Genomic DNA, 15,765 nt, shown 5'->3' with positions numbered 1-15,765 from the left:
AGCACACAAGCTGAGGCCTGGGTGTACAACCTGGTTAGAGGGGGACTGCAAGTCACAGGTGCCACTTGACCAAAAAGTGTAACGGGTAAAATACTTACTAGAGACAGGGAAGTGTTAACATGTCTTTTCATTTTAATTCAGTGCTTAAAATCTGGTTTTTCATGTTAAATTGGGGGGGGAGGGTTAGAATGGGTCAGATAGTGTACAGTGACAATTAGGATAGTGGGTAACCTGTCATGCAGATGAGACTGAAAGACCTTAAATCATTGGGCCTGCATGAGAAAGGATCTGAATGTCTAACTACATGCTACAAAGGCATTAAAGATAAATATTGGGAAAGGAAAATGGTAAAAGAACCAAAGCATACGAACTGGCCATGATTCAGCTGGGTTCTGTCCAAACTATTTGAGCATCCAGAGTTGCCCATAATAGCTTAATGGGGCCACCAGAAATAAGTGATTTTAAGGGAGACTGGTGTTGGTTTGCCAATAATTTCATGATAGAGTTACCTTTAATAGTGAAGGATTGTCTTGCTCATCCAGGATTTCCTTTCTAGATGTGTAACTTCCTTCAAATCTTGTGGGGTCTTTTCCTCCACAAGAGGATACACTGAAGTTAGGGCATTCCAACTCTTTTCACAAAACCGAAGTGTGGTCTCACGGTGTTAAACGTAGTGGGAGATGAGTGGGTGACATCTTTGAGAGCAATAGATGATTGTTACTGCTGTGTGAAAAGCAAGGGATTTAAGAAAGAAGAGCAAGCTAAAATAGTTGCTTTTTTTGCCCTTCAACCCTACCAATGTTGACATTTAATATAAGATAGGAGTAGAGCTGTGAGCAATATGTAATGGTTTTAAGCAAGAGCAAAATATATTGAATTGTGAAGTAAAGCTGGATATGGATTTTCTGATAATGTGTTAATGGTACTGTAACTACTAATAATGACTGACTGCTACTGGACGTTACTTTCAAAGAGGACGGAATGGTTTAATGAAGTTTCAGAATTTTCTGCAGAAATCACAAGTGTTCTTTTCTGACAGTAGCTAGTGCCAGTCAAAATCGTGTTTAACTTGTAATAAAGCACAGGTACACATGCCTTACCATGTTTGTACTGTAGTATATCTTTTTTTTTTGTGCTGAGATCATATTACGTGTTATGTAGAGAGCATTTTTTCTCAATAAATCTTTTTTTTTCCCTGATGGTCATGTAAAAATATATATTCAAGAATATGTCAAAAAAAAAGTATAAGCGAAGTAGTAGTTGGATGTGTGCAGGATGACATTCTTCTAAAGTTTCGTCCTTTGGATTGTTCATGAAAAATGTTCTACTTCAAATGGAAAGACAAGAGATATGACTCATTGTCTGGGATACGAAAATACCCGAGTATGGTGGAGTTGATGTACAGATGTATTTACAAAAATTGTGTTTTCCAGCCATTTACACTTATGTATCCTGAATGAATTAGAAGTATGAGTTGACAATGTAAAGCTGTCCAGGCTCCTTCATTTAAACTTCGATTTTTGATTGCTGGGAGAAAAAGTAAATTAAGGGACCAAGTGCAGCAGGGACATACATATTGAAGACTTTCTGGGCAACCCAGAGTAAATCTGCCAAAGCTAGATATTTCTTTTCTCTCTAAGACATTTCTTCAAAGAATGTGTTCTTATCTCCCAGTCCTTTGTAGTATATATGGAGAAAAAGCTGGAGCATCCAAACGTGTATAAAAGCATACTGAAAATCACTGTGCTTTTAGAATTTCATGTTAGGAAGAAAAAAAGTAAAATCAACAAAGCCCTTTATTGTGTGTTTCATGAAGAAAGTGGTATCAATGCACAGATATTTGTACCAGGGAGGTTTGTGCTTTGCACTGTTAGAACCTGGGCCCTGGCTCTGCTCCTGGGTTCTGTCTGGCTTGGCCCCATCTTCTGGCTCTCAGCATCTGCCACCAAGTTTGCTCCTGGGTAAAGCCAGCATTCAAAACAGCATACCTCACGTGGACATGAGGGATTGGAAGTGACCATTTCATTCACTATGCTCATTCCTAAAACATCTCTACATATTTTAGAACTAGATATGTGATTTAACACGCTGAAGCACTTGCATACCTGTGCTTTTTTTTTTCCTTTAACCTCCACCCCTCTTTTCTGGTTGTACGTGGTAAATGACAGATTTTCTCAGATAATATTCATGTGGTACTCCAAAATAATTCTGCAGACATGGTAAAAGCTTTTAGAGACTGTAAAACTGATTATCTCTTCTGTAGCTCTTTTCATCTTCAAAGCACTTACCAACATTAACTAATTAATCCTCACAGCATCCCTCTGAGTTAGATATCATTGCCATCATACAGATGAAGGAATTGAAGCGAAACACTGTGTCTAGCTCAAGATCGCCAAGATGGTTGGTGACAGAGATGGAATTCGAATGCACAGACCTGTATTTCTAGGTTCTTCACTGAAACTGTCACAGCATTCCTCTCTTGACAAGTGTATGCAGACGTATTAGTAGTCTAACTATGGCTGAGGGCTGAGCTTGTTAATGAAATCTTATTATGAATGGCTTTGATAGGAGAGTTGTTTGCAGTCAGAATATTATCTTTTTAAAACCCTCTTCTGCTCCTTTTCCCTGAATGGATGAGAGTGCAAGCATGAATGGGTTGTCACAGACATGATTTACTTTGGGTGTAGCTATAGCTAATTGTCAAATGGTTTAGAGCTTTACAAAGAATGCTATACTCTTTGGAAGAGAAAACTTGCGTTTCTTGTGTTTCACTGAGAAATTTCAGTGCCTTGGATCTGTATCGATTCTATTCTCTCTGGAATAAATTCCTTAGTGGGCTAATATGTCAGGTATCCTGAATTTTCTTCTTGCTGACTTGTATTAGATGAGCTCCTAGCTGCGCTCCGTTACAGGGGAGTCGATTAGGAAAGAGGCAAATGTGGGTACTCAAATTGTAGCTAACTGCAATGACAATATTTTCAAGTATTTTCAAATCAGATGATACACAATTTTTGCAGCAAGTCTTGGATTCTCGTGTGATGCTTTTTTCCCCCTCCCATGTGCTTATAGCAACCTTCCAGTACCTAAAAGGGGGCTTACGGGAAAGCTGGGGAGGGACTATATGTCAGGGAGTGTGGTGATAGTGCAAGGGGTAATGGCTTTAAACTAAAAAAAAAAGTGTAGATTTAGATTAGATATTAGGAAGAAATTCATTTACTTTCAGTAGGGTGAAGCACTGGCCAAGGCTGCCCAGAGAAGCTGTGGGTGCCTCATCCCTGGTGGTGCTTAAGGCCAGGCTGGATGGGGCTTTGGGCAGCCTGGTGCAGTGGGAGCCATGGCAGGGGTGCTGGAACCAGGTGATCTTTAAGGTCCCTTCCAGCTTAAACTATTCTGTGATAATAGCCAGGTGAAACTCTCCATTGTTTACAATGAGGTTTGCGTATATAGGCAATACAGGAGAGCAAGGAAGGTTTTTGTCTTTTTACAGATTTTAGGAATAATGGTAACAGCACTGAACTGAATGAGGAGGATTACAGCATGTACTTTAAGGCAACCAGTGAATGCAATGCTGAGCACAGGTGGATTGAAAGCGAACACAAAAATGACTGCTACAGAAAGCACAATTAAAGCATGCTTTAGAGATGACTGCCCAGACCTGCCAGGAAAGTCCGCACTAGAAAATCCTCCCATTTAAGAAGTGGAAGGCTCTCAATTTGCTAATTGTCACACTTCTGCACTGGCTAATGCTTCAGCTGCCCTGAGTAAAAATATTCTGTCTTAAGTAGAAACTGCTATTTGGTGTTAAACTTATCCTGTTGAGTAGAGGAAGCAAAATGAGGCTGGGATCCTGTTTTCTTTAAAATCTGACTTTAACTCTTGGCAATCCTCTGCTCCCCAGTGCTTACTGAGAAAGAACATTGAAAAGTTTTAAACCAGTGCAGCATAGGCTGTATGGCCTGCAATATGTTGAAGTACCAAGGAAGTTGTATTACAGGATGCTGTACTGGGCTTAATATAGCTGGTTGGTTGTTTTTCTTCATTCATTAAATGATCAAATCAAAATACACAAAAATTTTCAGATCTTCAGGTCTATCTCTTCAAATATGAAAGGATAAACTTACATCCTTAGATCTTTCTGTTATGTTAGTTTTCAGAAAGAGACTTCAAAACGTTTCTGCTCCCTCCTCACACTTCCATACAGGGTGGTGGGTTTCCTCTACCAAATTGAAAATACATGCTCCTACTTGCATGTTTTCTAATACTGGACAGAGGATGAAGAAAACATAAACCTTCCATTACAGATTTGAACTGTGTTAGAGTAGTGAAGCAATAAAGACTAGAAGAGTGTTGTTATTAAGTGGCTTGAAATTGAAAGGGTGAGATTTGAAAGTCAGGGTATAACTAAGTTTGAAAGATAGATTTATCTTTGTAGGATCACTGTTCATTGAATGCAAACCTCAAAATATAAAGAGTAATTGTGATAATTAGGCAATAGGAAAAAAATAACAATATGCCTCATTGCTCTAGTTTAAATGCAATGGACAGATTATCAACATGCTTGGTTTTGTACAACTGAACCTAAAAACTGAATATACCTTGAAAAAAACTGCACACCAGAATGCTTCAAGTTTTAAGTCCAGAGGACAGAATTTAGGGATGTGGCTGAAGACTTCCTCCATGTCCTTGAGGGATGTGTTTTTATGCCATCTCTGAGACTGATGAGCACTTGGCTTGCATTTCTTTGTCTGAAGGAATGTTTGCCAGCTGAGGAACTGTTTGCCATGAGAACAGCCATTTAGCTGTCTGTGAGGTGCAGGTAATGGGACTGGTGAAGAGATGCGGGAGTTGTCGGTGCCGTGTTTTAGCACTTTCTGGTTGCCAGCCATTGAGCAGGATGGCCAGGACTGTAGGTGGTCCCCACCAGGCAGGGAGGGGCATTGCTTTGCCACTCTGAGTCCAGGAAGCTGCTCCAGAATCAAGGGCAGGGTGGGTGCTCTGTGTTTTCAATAAATAGTGCTCCAAGTTCAGCAGACATGCTCTTAGAAAAATTATCAAGTAAGTATAAAATTAATATTTAACAATATTACTACATTTTGTCTGCTTCATTAATTTTTTATTAATTTATGAAAATGCTGTTGATGGAAATAATATTGACAGCTGGTAGTGTTTTTTTTTTTAATATCTTCTGGTAAATGCAAACTTATCGTCATTATGAACACAAACCATCTAACAAGCCATATTGGGTAAATGCTCTAATAAGACAATAATTATTAGAGCATGATGCATTAATGTTTAATATTGTTCATAACTCAGCCTTAAGAGATTCATAATGGAGATGTGAGGGGAGTACTGTCTTAAGTGTTTATGATTGTGTTAATAGTAAGACATACTGTAGGGAAGGAGATAATTTTCAGGTAGTTACCCTTTCTGCTTGCAGAGGGTATTCTGAAGAAAAAGTTGTTCTAATTTTATTCTAATAATTCTTAAGCACTTCCACCAAAGTGAAGTGATAGGAGCAACTCTCCATGACTATAAATCCTCAAGAAACTATTTGCATACTTGTTAAAAGATTAAAATTCCAAATTCAGCTGAGCTGTGGTTCTATGACCCCAAACTATTGGTGAACAGGAATTCTGGAACCTTCACTTATTTGGAAAATTTCATGGTTGTTCCTTCTACATTTGAAACAAATCATAATACCTTTGGACACTCTGATTTGATCTGTGCAGTTATATCAGATTGTCCTTAAGGAAAACCACTTCCAAATAAGAAGCTGTCCTTTCAAAAGGCAAAGAAGAATGCTTGGGAAGTTCAGAGGTAGTGTTTAATCACAGTGCTGGACTGAGCAAATGTAGTAAGGAGAAAGAAAAGGTATAATCTGTAGTGGAATGGAGTGGAACGTACACCATGGTGAGGTTTTGTACGTCTCTTAATGAGTTATGGGCATAGCAAAAAACATTCTGATTGCACTTTTTTTCCCCCTCTTTTTTGTCTAAAGCAGTTGCTGATTATCTTCTTCCCCGAAGAAGTCACTGAAACAAAAGCGTCTTTTATAGAATAGCGTCTTTGCTGTGTATGAGAAATGGAAAAAAAAAAAATCTTTAAAATGGTGTTGTGTCATTATGATGCTGTGTGAAATCGAATGTATTCATGTTTTCAGAATATTTCTGTCTGGCCCTCTTGTCAGAGTATCTGTATCTATGCAGTCTTCGCTTGACTACATTCTTCTGCATTGAATTTCTTCTCTGCCCATTCTTCTCCTAGCTGTATCTTCTGTTCTCATCATGGCCTGAACCTAGTAACATTTGAGTTGAGCTTTTGGAATACTGAAGTGAGAAGTTAAGCAATACAAGTTCACATAGACAGAATGGCCCCTACTACCAGCAAACTATGAGCTTGATCAAACTTGCAAACTTATTTGTATTTTGCTCCTGATTTTAAGTGCCTGCACTCATACTGTTAATACTCATACCTAATGTGAGAAACACACGACTGTTTATCACAGCCCAGCAGGCAGGATACAGATATTTTCAAACAGCGTTACTGTATCCTTATCTCAATAGTGCTAATATTATCCTCTGCCAAAACAGACATGATATATTGAAGTATCTGTAGCCGTACAGGATCTCTGCATATTCCTTGAATTTAGCCTGCAGCATGTTTGTCATCCATGGTGATCCTGATGTTGCAGCTGCTGGTGCAAGAAGCAGTTTAAAAGTGTTGTCAGAACACTGGTGCTGACTTAAAAGAAGTATAGCCCTTACTGGCCTGCGAACCCAGAGATGTCCATTAAGCTACCTTGTCTCTCTTCCACTTTCCCTACTCCCTCTTTGTTTTCTGATAGGGTTGCAAACACGAAAGTGGGCTACAATGTCAGGTAGAGGTGGGATTCAGATCACAGACACAAGCCAACTAAACCATGGGGGCCAAACTTATCTATCTTTGAAGTTAAGCACGGGTTAATGAAATATGTTCTGATCTTCTGAAGTCTGTTTGAGTTCTGGGAAACCTTTCCTTTATTTTCACTGACTGGATTAAACCTGACACCAAAATGTAGGAAAAGGACAAGTCCAATACTGAAAACCATTTTCTGTTTTATCTACAATATTTGCATACTTCAGTGCTCATTTACACGGCAATCGTGCAGAGACACAATCTTTGCAATGTAATGACTTTCTGATGGTCTGTCTTTAAATGATAAATTAAAAGAAAATGCCACCTTCCATCTGCATTTAAGACCAAGTTTATTGCCACCTGAACCTGCTTCTTATTCCCCGGGTGGGTGGGGAGAAGTAGAAGTAAGTTTCAAAATGTCTGTGTTATTTGCACTCTATATGTTTAGGTTATTTGGATATATTTCCAGTGTTGTTCAACCTCCCTGAAATAAATCGTCCTGAAATTCAAAGGGGGGAAAGTGTCTGTATGGGGCTAATCTTAGGATTTTACAATAGGGTTTAAATCAAATCAAAACCCTTGGCGGTTGGTGAACCACAGGTTCCTCTTGTTTGTGTAAGTCCCTCCATCACCCACTCCAGCATGGCACTTTTGAAATGCAGAAATCTGTCACTTCTGAGATAAACTGCTAATCCACCTCTCTCCTTGGCACATTCTCTGTTCAGTGGGCAGATTTCTTATATACGTATTTTCTATCACTTTTGCCAGTGCTGCCTCAGTGTCATAAGCTGATGGCTTTAACTAGTGATTTTCTGTTTTTCAGACTCAACAGAGAAATCCAAACACCTCTCTGTGAAGTGTTTTTGGAGTTGATCCCCTGCTGAAAGTCTCCTCTAAGGTAATGGTTACAAATGACAGCAAGCGTATTGTAAAGAAAATTTCTGAAAAATGTTTCATCAAAAGAACTTGTGAATTCTATAGTCTGCGTTATTTCTCTCAACACCAGCAGTAACCTCTGTCAGTCTTGCTAGTAAATATCTGTGCAAGTCTCTGTTCTGGTTATTTTGCGTTCAGTTTTTTAGTAATACTTCCACTTCCTGTGCTGTTGTCTAACTTTGGCAGTTGCATATTGTGTTTGTTTTATCTTTTCGTTTTTTGCAGTTGTCTGGTATCAATATGTTGAATTTTTCTTTGTCATGTATGAGAAGTCTAGTTGGTTAGTACCTTTAGTTGTGTTTTTAGTGTTTTTTTTTTTTGCAACATTTACTCAAATATTTCCTTCTCTATAAAGAATATTATTGGTGTTCATTGTGTTTGTTGTCATGCTTACGAACTTGTGCCCTTTATTTCTGAAATAACACATTCTGGTTGTGGTGCAGCTGGTATGTAAGCTTGTTGTCTGTGGGAGTTTCAAAAAGTTGTTCAATGTAATGGTTGTTCTTGGACTCTCTTGTGGAATGCTTGTATGTTAAAATCCTCAAGATTAGGTCCTTGATTATACATGTATTCGGGTGCATTTATACGTATAATGTACAGTGTATATGGCTATGTGTGTATGTGTACTTATACATACCTGCAACTTTAGTTTCTATATATACATATGTATACACCCAGAAATAAATCATAGAATGGCCTGGGTTGAAAAGCACCTTAGAGATCATCTAGTTTCAACCCCCCTGCTCTGAGCAGGGTTGCCAGCCACTAGAGGAGGCTGCCCAGAGCCACATCCAGCCTCGCCTTGAATGCCTCCAGGGATGGGACATCCACAACCTCTCATCCACAAAATCAGTGAATGAGATGGTCTTTTAAGAGAGTACACTGATTCTGAGGACCTTATCTGTAGATCTGCTTTCTGGGCTATGCTGATAGCCTTGTGCTTTGCAGAATAGACAACATCTATTATAGCACAGGCTGTGTCTTTTGAAATTTCCTACTGACACGCTCTTGCAGCAAACTGCTTCCACATTCTTGGCCTTCTTTTATTAGGAAGTAATAAAATTATTTGAGTAAATAAAAATGGGTATGCTATTCACAGTGCTTTGATTCCTTGTTGATAATTAAACACACAAGACATAATCATGACTCTTTTTGAGTACTTAAACTGATGATGATTATTACTGTATTGTTTAGACTGGGATGCAGGAAGATGGTAAACTGCTGTGTCACTATTTTGTAGTTCACTGTTATAAGGAGTTACTGAGGAGGGTTTTATTCTGTTCCTGTGTGTTGCCCTAGCATTTTTTTTCCCTTTCTCTAGGTGTTTAGTGGTGTGTTTTAAAACGTGATTCATTCTCACAGCAAAAAAAGAAATCTTGTCAGCAAAAGACTATGGCACATATAAATTGGTGACACGAGGCTTTGTATCCATCTCTAGCTTCCCATTCCGTTGCCAAGTCAGGCATGTATTGAAAAGACCTATTTCTGAGTTTTGAGTTTCAACACAGTAACGCTTCAGAATGCTACTTCCATGATTTCACCATTTGCTTGGTTTTGGTGAGGCAAGTCTGATATATGCAGGATGTGTGAAACTACAAGATGAAAAATCCTCAGCACGTAAACAGTACAGCTAGGCAAAACACTGAGTTAAAGCACTGAAAACTTTGAAATAGTGATTATTCTGGAAAACATTAGTAGTCAGTTTAGACGAAATGCATCCATTTGTCAGGGCAAAATACATTCAAAAACCTGGGGAAACATAGATTCGTACTATTGGGAAATCATAATCCTCCTCTATCACCTGACTTTCTTTGTTGTTACCCATCCTTATCCCCTCCCATCAGTGACTGCTGGCTTCTGTGGTCCCAAAGACTCTGGAATCGGTTATGCTAATACACCATAACACATGAACAAGTTGTTGGATCTGATCTTTCACTTTTTTTTTTTTTAGGCAGTGACACCTGAAAGGTAATCAGTCTCTAAGCAGGTTTCAAATATTCAAGTGCACTTTTCAGCTATCAATTCATGTGTTGTGCGTTCATCACTGATAACTAGGGGAGAAAAAACTTCCAAACTTGGTATTTTTTATCATAGGTCATCCTTTAAATTGTATTCATTATACTGGTTCCTTCAAGTCTTTCAGTGAATTGGTCAAGTTGCTTGTGAGGACAGCAATTTGGAATAAATAGTTGTACTAATAGATTTTAACCAATAAACTTCTTAAAAGGAAGTAAATGCAGTTCAGAAAATATGTCCCAAACCACTGGATTAAAATGTATAATAATATTGCACATCATCTGTTGGTGACTGGTGTGTTTTACTTATTTATTATTATTTTTGCGTTCTGCATATTGGCTAGCTATATTGATACAGTGACTCATGTTATGGTAATTTCACTTAAGGAAAATGTAAGGAAAATTTCAGCAACTTGAAGCCACGTTCTCTGTTTGTTTCTTGAGATTCAGGTAATTGAATAGCTCATGGTTTGTGCAAAACTAATTAATCATATTTCTTCTGTGTGGAGATTGTATTTTTGTCTTTAATATCCTTCATGTGATACAGGTTGATCATTGCTGAGGGAAGTGGTGGAGTCACTGTTTCTGGGGGTGTTTAAGGAAAGGCTGGACCTGGCGCTTAGGGACAAGGTTTAGTGGGTGACATCTGCAGCGGGGAGATGGTTGGACCAGATGATCTTGGAGGTCTTTTCCAACCTTTATGATTCTATGATTTTGGAACCGATACCTTAATTTTGATCCCAGACTTATTTAGGTAGTTTAGGGCCACAAGCAGGATAACCAATTGAAGGAGGGACTGAGGAGGCAGGTTTTTTTGCCTCTATAAAAATGATGCTGCTGTTTCTATGTCATTTTGCCGACTGATATAATATGCAAAAGAGCACTTCAAAATGTTGTGTATTTATGGAATTGCTTTTAAAAGTTAGGTATATTGTTTTGGAAACTATTGCACAATGGAAGAAAATAATTGAAATTTAAATACAAACTGAAGTCAGTATCTTCAGGGATTATAAACGAGGATTTTGCCAGTATTGAAGAAAAAGCAAAGCTGTTGTAATGGCTGGCGTCTTGTGAAAGCACTGGATAGATGGAAAAAAGAATTGCTGAAATAATGCTGACTTCCCCATGGCAATCGATATTTGCTCATTAGTGGTGTTGGGTTTTTCTTTTTTTTTTTCCAGATACCTCAAGTAGACCAGTAAATGTAGTTTTATAATAATCTTCAACTAAATGAACTTAGTTTCTGTAGTCTAGCAACTTTTTTTTTCTTTTCCTTAAAGCTCACTTTTTTTTTTTCATTTTCACTTGTGTATAAACCTTTGAGGAAAACTGTTTTTCTCTTTGGCTCCTGCGAACCTACTGCTGTTGGAATAGGGCATCCACTTTCAAGAAATTTTCATGAGAATACTTCACAGCCAGCTACAAATACTTATGACCTTGAGGTTGTCTTTGATCCTAAATCAGCTTTTAATTACCATTTTAGTTACGCTGGAAAAAAAATGATCCTATCGTTTCCAGAATACAGCGAAGATACAAGTGCTGACTTCTATTATTAGTTATAACTAACTTATTACTACACATCATTGCTGGCCTTCCTGAATACTTGTTTATATAGATTTCATCAGCTAGTGCATTAATTTCCTGAAGGTTTGCATGGACCATTGCCCAAGTGTTGAGATAATCTAAAATTTTCTGAGAAATAATGTTCTTTTGTGAGTTCTATTCCTTTCTTTTACAAGACAAATAGCAAAACACCACGAATCCTAAGCTATTTGTTTAGTATTATAATGAAAATCACATCAAATTTTGGATTTGTTCTGTCTTTCAGGATTTTGATAGGTCTTGAAATTCTCATACGTGCTGGATATGATTTTTAGCAGGAATGCTTGGAATGTGTAGGGTCAGCATCGTACTTTGTGACCTTTTTAATGTCACTGTCAGTATGGTGTGAAATACATCAAACAAGTCGGAATTACAAAGGAAAGTTATAAAAGGACGTCCGTGAAACTGTCACTTTCAACTCATTTTCTAGACACACATTTTGCTGTTATAATCTTCAACAAAACTGTATAAAGTCTTTGATATGTAAAAAATACTGTATATGCTGACACAAATTTGTCAGTGTGATTCAATCTTTATCAAAATGTGTATGTTTATAAAAACTCAAGAAATATAAATAGAAATTGAGGAAACAAGTGATCAGCACCATCTATTTTGTGTGTATGGTGGTGGTTGTTGTTTCTTTCCAAGTCTACTCTATGCCCTGATTTTACAGTCCACTTGGAAACAGGCATGGTAGATACTTGAGACCAGGAGCACATTCAAATGCAATCAATTCCCAAACCTCTCTTGTTTATGTTTTTGTTAAAAAGGAAGGGAAACTAAGTACATCTCTTTGTCCTGTGTGAACTGCTCACCTCTTCCCTAGTGACCCTTCTCACTAGTGACTCACTTCCCTGACTGACCCTTCTCTATACAGAGAACAGTCAATAAAGTTGGTATTATGCACTCATTTTTAATTAATTTATGGAAGTAGGTTTCTCATTAATGATAGAAAGGCTATAGAAGAGCAGGTCGACTCCTCGTATGGAGGGCAGGAGGCCTGAATTGAGCATCCAAGTCCACCGTGTTGTTTAGTTACTGCTCACTGGAAGAAAGCTGTCTGTGCAGTAGTAAATTGCAGCCAGGATAGGATGTTCACCTTTTGGAGAAGCTCATCAATCATATTATCACTGAGTTTGGATTACAAATCTAATGCTTTAATTGCTGGGCTGGTTAGCAAGTTCTAGCATTGGTTGTTTCTTTAGTAATATATTATTTATATTGTGCTTTTTAATAACTGCTGAAGCTTGGCTATTAAGTACTGTCAAATTTTTCCTCTTGGAGGCACAAATTAAAGGGGGCAAAAAAGGGTGTGGCTCTTTTTTTAGTTTAGCCTACTTATGCTCCTGTTACTCTGTGAGTAACCAACAACAAAAAACTCATTTCAGCTTCCCCAAATGATAAACCTTTTCATCCAGTAAGCATCATGAATATCTAAATGAGAGAATTGTTTTTTCTCTCTGGTATTGTGTCCTGTATTCAATGCCAAATCTGTCAACTTGTCAACATATTTAACAAAATGGGAAGAGGGGCTTCCAGCATAGCTGCATGTTGAGCACCAAAAAGAGTTCTTGCCATTCTGTGAGTAGACTTCTTCAAAATAGTTGTTGAGAAATAAATTCTCTTTTACTCCTGTACCAAAGTCTGCAATGAGTAGTAAAATAAGTATTCCCTTAATAGACAGTGCCATCACATTAATGTGGATGCTCCAGACTGTTGACTTTTCTCCCTGTAATGTTTTCTTACTCAATAGTGAGGTACCTTTTCAAGTCAGTAGCACAGGAACTGTATGGCTAGATCAAAGGTTGCATTCACTTAATACTAGTCTCTGTTTTAAGTATAAGGAGAAAGAGGCCTGAAGTAGAGTATGAAAGCACTATGATGGTACTGTCAGCTCTCAAGGTGTTAATCAGAAGATGCCAGCAGAAATATTGAAAGCAGGAAATCTGAGAAAAGAAAACATGGGGAGAAAAAATTGTGCTGTGACTTGCTTTGAAAGATTACCTACTAGCTTTTAATAAAGTACCAAGTTAGGAGGGAAAGGTGGACAGTGAAAATATTGAGTCAAGGTCTTGGAGCATCGTTTTTTGCCTGTCACATTGGTTTAGTAGCTGTCCATCATCTGCGTTTTGACTCTGAAGTACTGGAGGAACCCATTCTTCACCTGCTGTTTTGGCAAATACTGTAATAGTGAATCTGAGCGATAGGCAAGAAATGTTGATTAAAATGATGCGAAGTTGCACAGCAACTTTGCTTCTGAACATTTTTGCATATGAACATGCACACTGTGAACATGAACGTGCATGGGTACAGAAGTACGTGGAACTATATGTTTATCAATCGAGCTGTTAGTGTTCTGGTATATGGATAGGACATGCAAGTTGAAGAAGGAAAAGCATTATATATTTATGTGGTATTTAAGATTATTTGCATTTTCTTTCTTTCTCTTCAGAAAGCTGAAAGCTTTTTCTAGTGGCATTTAGGTATTTGGATATAATTTTCTTCATATGTAAAAAAAAAAAAAATAAATTGCTTTGTACAAAGCAGCGAGTAAACTCCTTTAAATCGTTGCTCAAAAATCTCCTACATATTGCTTCGCTGCATGGTTTATCATGCCCTTAGTTCTTGAAAGACTGTTTACACAAATTCTTTGCTCACTTATCTATTTATAAGTATGGTTTGTGCAAATGATGAAATGAATATTTGTTCCCTTTGCAGTACTGCTATTTCTGTTTGCATTACCAAAAGAATATTTCATGTTGTAATATCCTTCAGGTAATACAGATTAAATTTTATACCTGCAGAAGTTCAGTTTCAGGTTAATACCCTACAGTCACTACAGAGTGATGTTTAATTTAGATGTCCAAAAGCTATAGATTATTGTTGTTGGATAGTTATAGCATGGCCAATAAGGAATGAAAAAATGATGTGTGACTGCTCCTGTGTGCATGCTATCCTATTACTAGTGAAAGTAACTATTAGAAACAAGGAAATATACCCCAAAGTTGCAAGGAAGTCAACATTATTGGGGGGGGGGGGTGTTGTGATTTATACAGGAGACATTGCAATGCAGTACGCTGGGGCTTTAAGAGACAGCTCATCATAATCTCTGGGGCCATGACGTAACAGATTAAATAAAAAGGTGAGTTTGTATTGTCAGAGCAATTTTGTCTAGAGGACAAAACATTTTATTTAGGGGGTAGGTTGATGGTATTAAAGCTTAGAGTTGATTTGCTTTACACATACAAATTTACAGTAAGTCGTTTTTTTATTAAGCCAACCCATGGATTGTTAAAGGAATTATTTGAGAACAGATGAGTTCATTTAAAAGAAGAGTGAAGGATCCAAAACCTGAGAATCTTAGCAAATTCAGTCTCTGCTATTCCTTTTGCTCAAAAGCAAAACATCATCTTTTCTTTATTTCAGTTTATTTCAATTATTTCAACCTGAAGGCTATTTGGGAGAACTGGAGGCATATAATCCTGTCCCGTTATTCCTTTTCAGCACAAAGTAAACCTGGAATGCCACAAGATATCTGAATAATCATGTATTCAAATAATTCTTGAGGTGTAGACATACACTGTCTCTTTTTTTCAATGCTTTTGAAAAACGGCAGAAATAAATAACACCTATTACTTGTGGTCCCTTGAGCTGTAGTATCTACACAAATCTTCAGAATAGAGAAATATGCAACGAAAGTGTATATCCTTTTCACAAACGCAATTCTTCAGTCTACAAAAATTACCTACATATTTAAATAAACTGTTTATATAGAGAGCCTCTTCATTGTCTTTTTCCTTTCACTGCAATGCTCAGCAGGTGTTCAAATGTTTTACTTTTTTCACTTCAAGCTATCAGTGTGAAGGAATACCAATAAATGTGTTAGTTTTAGATAATCCAAAATTCCCTTTGCTCAGCTTCTTAGTTTATAGTTATCTGCGTGGGTTATAAATCTATTAGTGTGTTCATCTTCACCCAAATCTATTCACCAAGCATCAAAACTCATCAGTGAGATGGAATAATGCCATTTAATTAGTCTTTGATATACAGTTTAATTAGGCCTTAATAAGGGGTAGTGCATCCTAAAATCAATTATCTTGCTCTTCTTAATAAGAGCAGCTAATTAGTAGGTAAATCGCCACAGTTCCCCTTTTATCCTACAGTTTTCACAGTCTTGTGGAGGAGATTAGGCTGAGGAAATTACTCCCCAATAGCTTGGAGAAATTTTGAGGCATACCTCAGAAGGTGTTTTGCCAGGCAAACTGTGGTACGTCAAAGAAAAAAAAAAGAAAGAGAAAAGAAGTCTGATCCCAAACAC

At 37.6% G+C, this 15,765-nt stretch overlaps 1 protein-coding gene across 35 annotated transcripts in view; it reads left to right on the top strand.

Annotated features, from left to right (window-relative positions):
• The window catches only part of TENM2 (teneurin transmembrane protein 2), a 1,465,234-nt gene that overhangs the window by 654,647 nt on the left and 794,822 nt on the right, over nt 1–15,765 (top strand). For all 35 annotated transcript variants that reach the window (XM_083799339.1, XM_083799310.1, XM_083799353.1 and 32 more), the window contains one exon: nt 7,718–7,792. The gene's annotated coding sequence lies outside the window, so the exon portion shown is untranslated. The remainder of the gene's footprint in view (nt 1–7,717; nt 7,793–15,765) is intronic.

The sequence above is a fragment of the Anser anser genome (assembly GCF_964211835.1).
Source record: "Anser anser genome assembly, chromosome: 14".
In the NCBI taxonomy this organism is placed as follows: domain Eukaryota; kingdom Metazoa; phylum Chordata; class Aves; order Anseriformes; family Anatidae; genus Anser; species Anser anser.
This window is presented reverse-complemented; position numbering and strand designations above follow the sequence as displayed.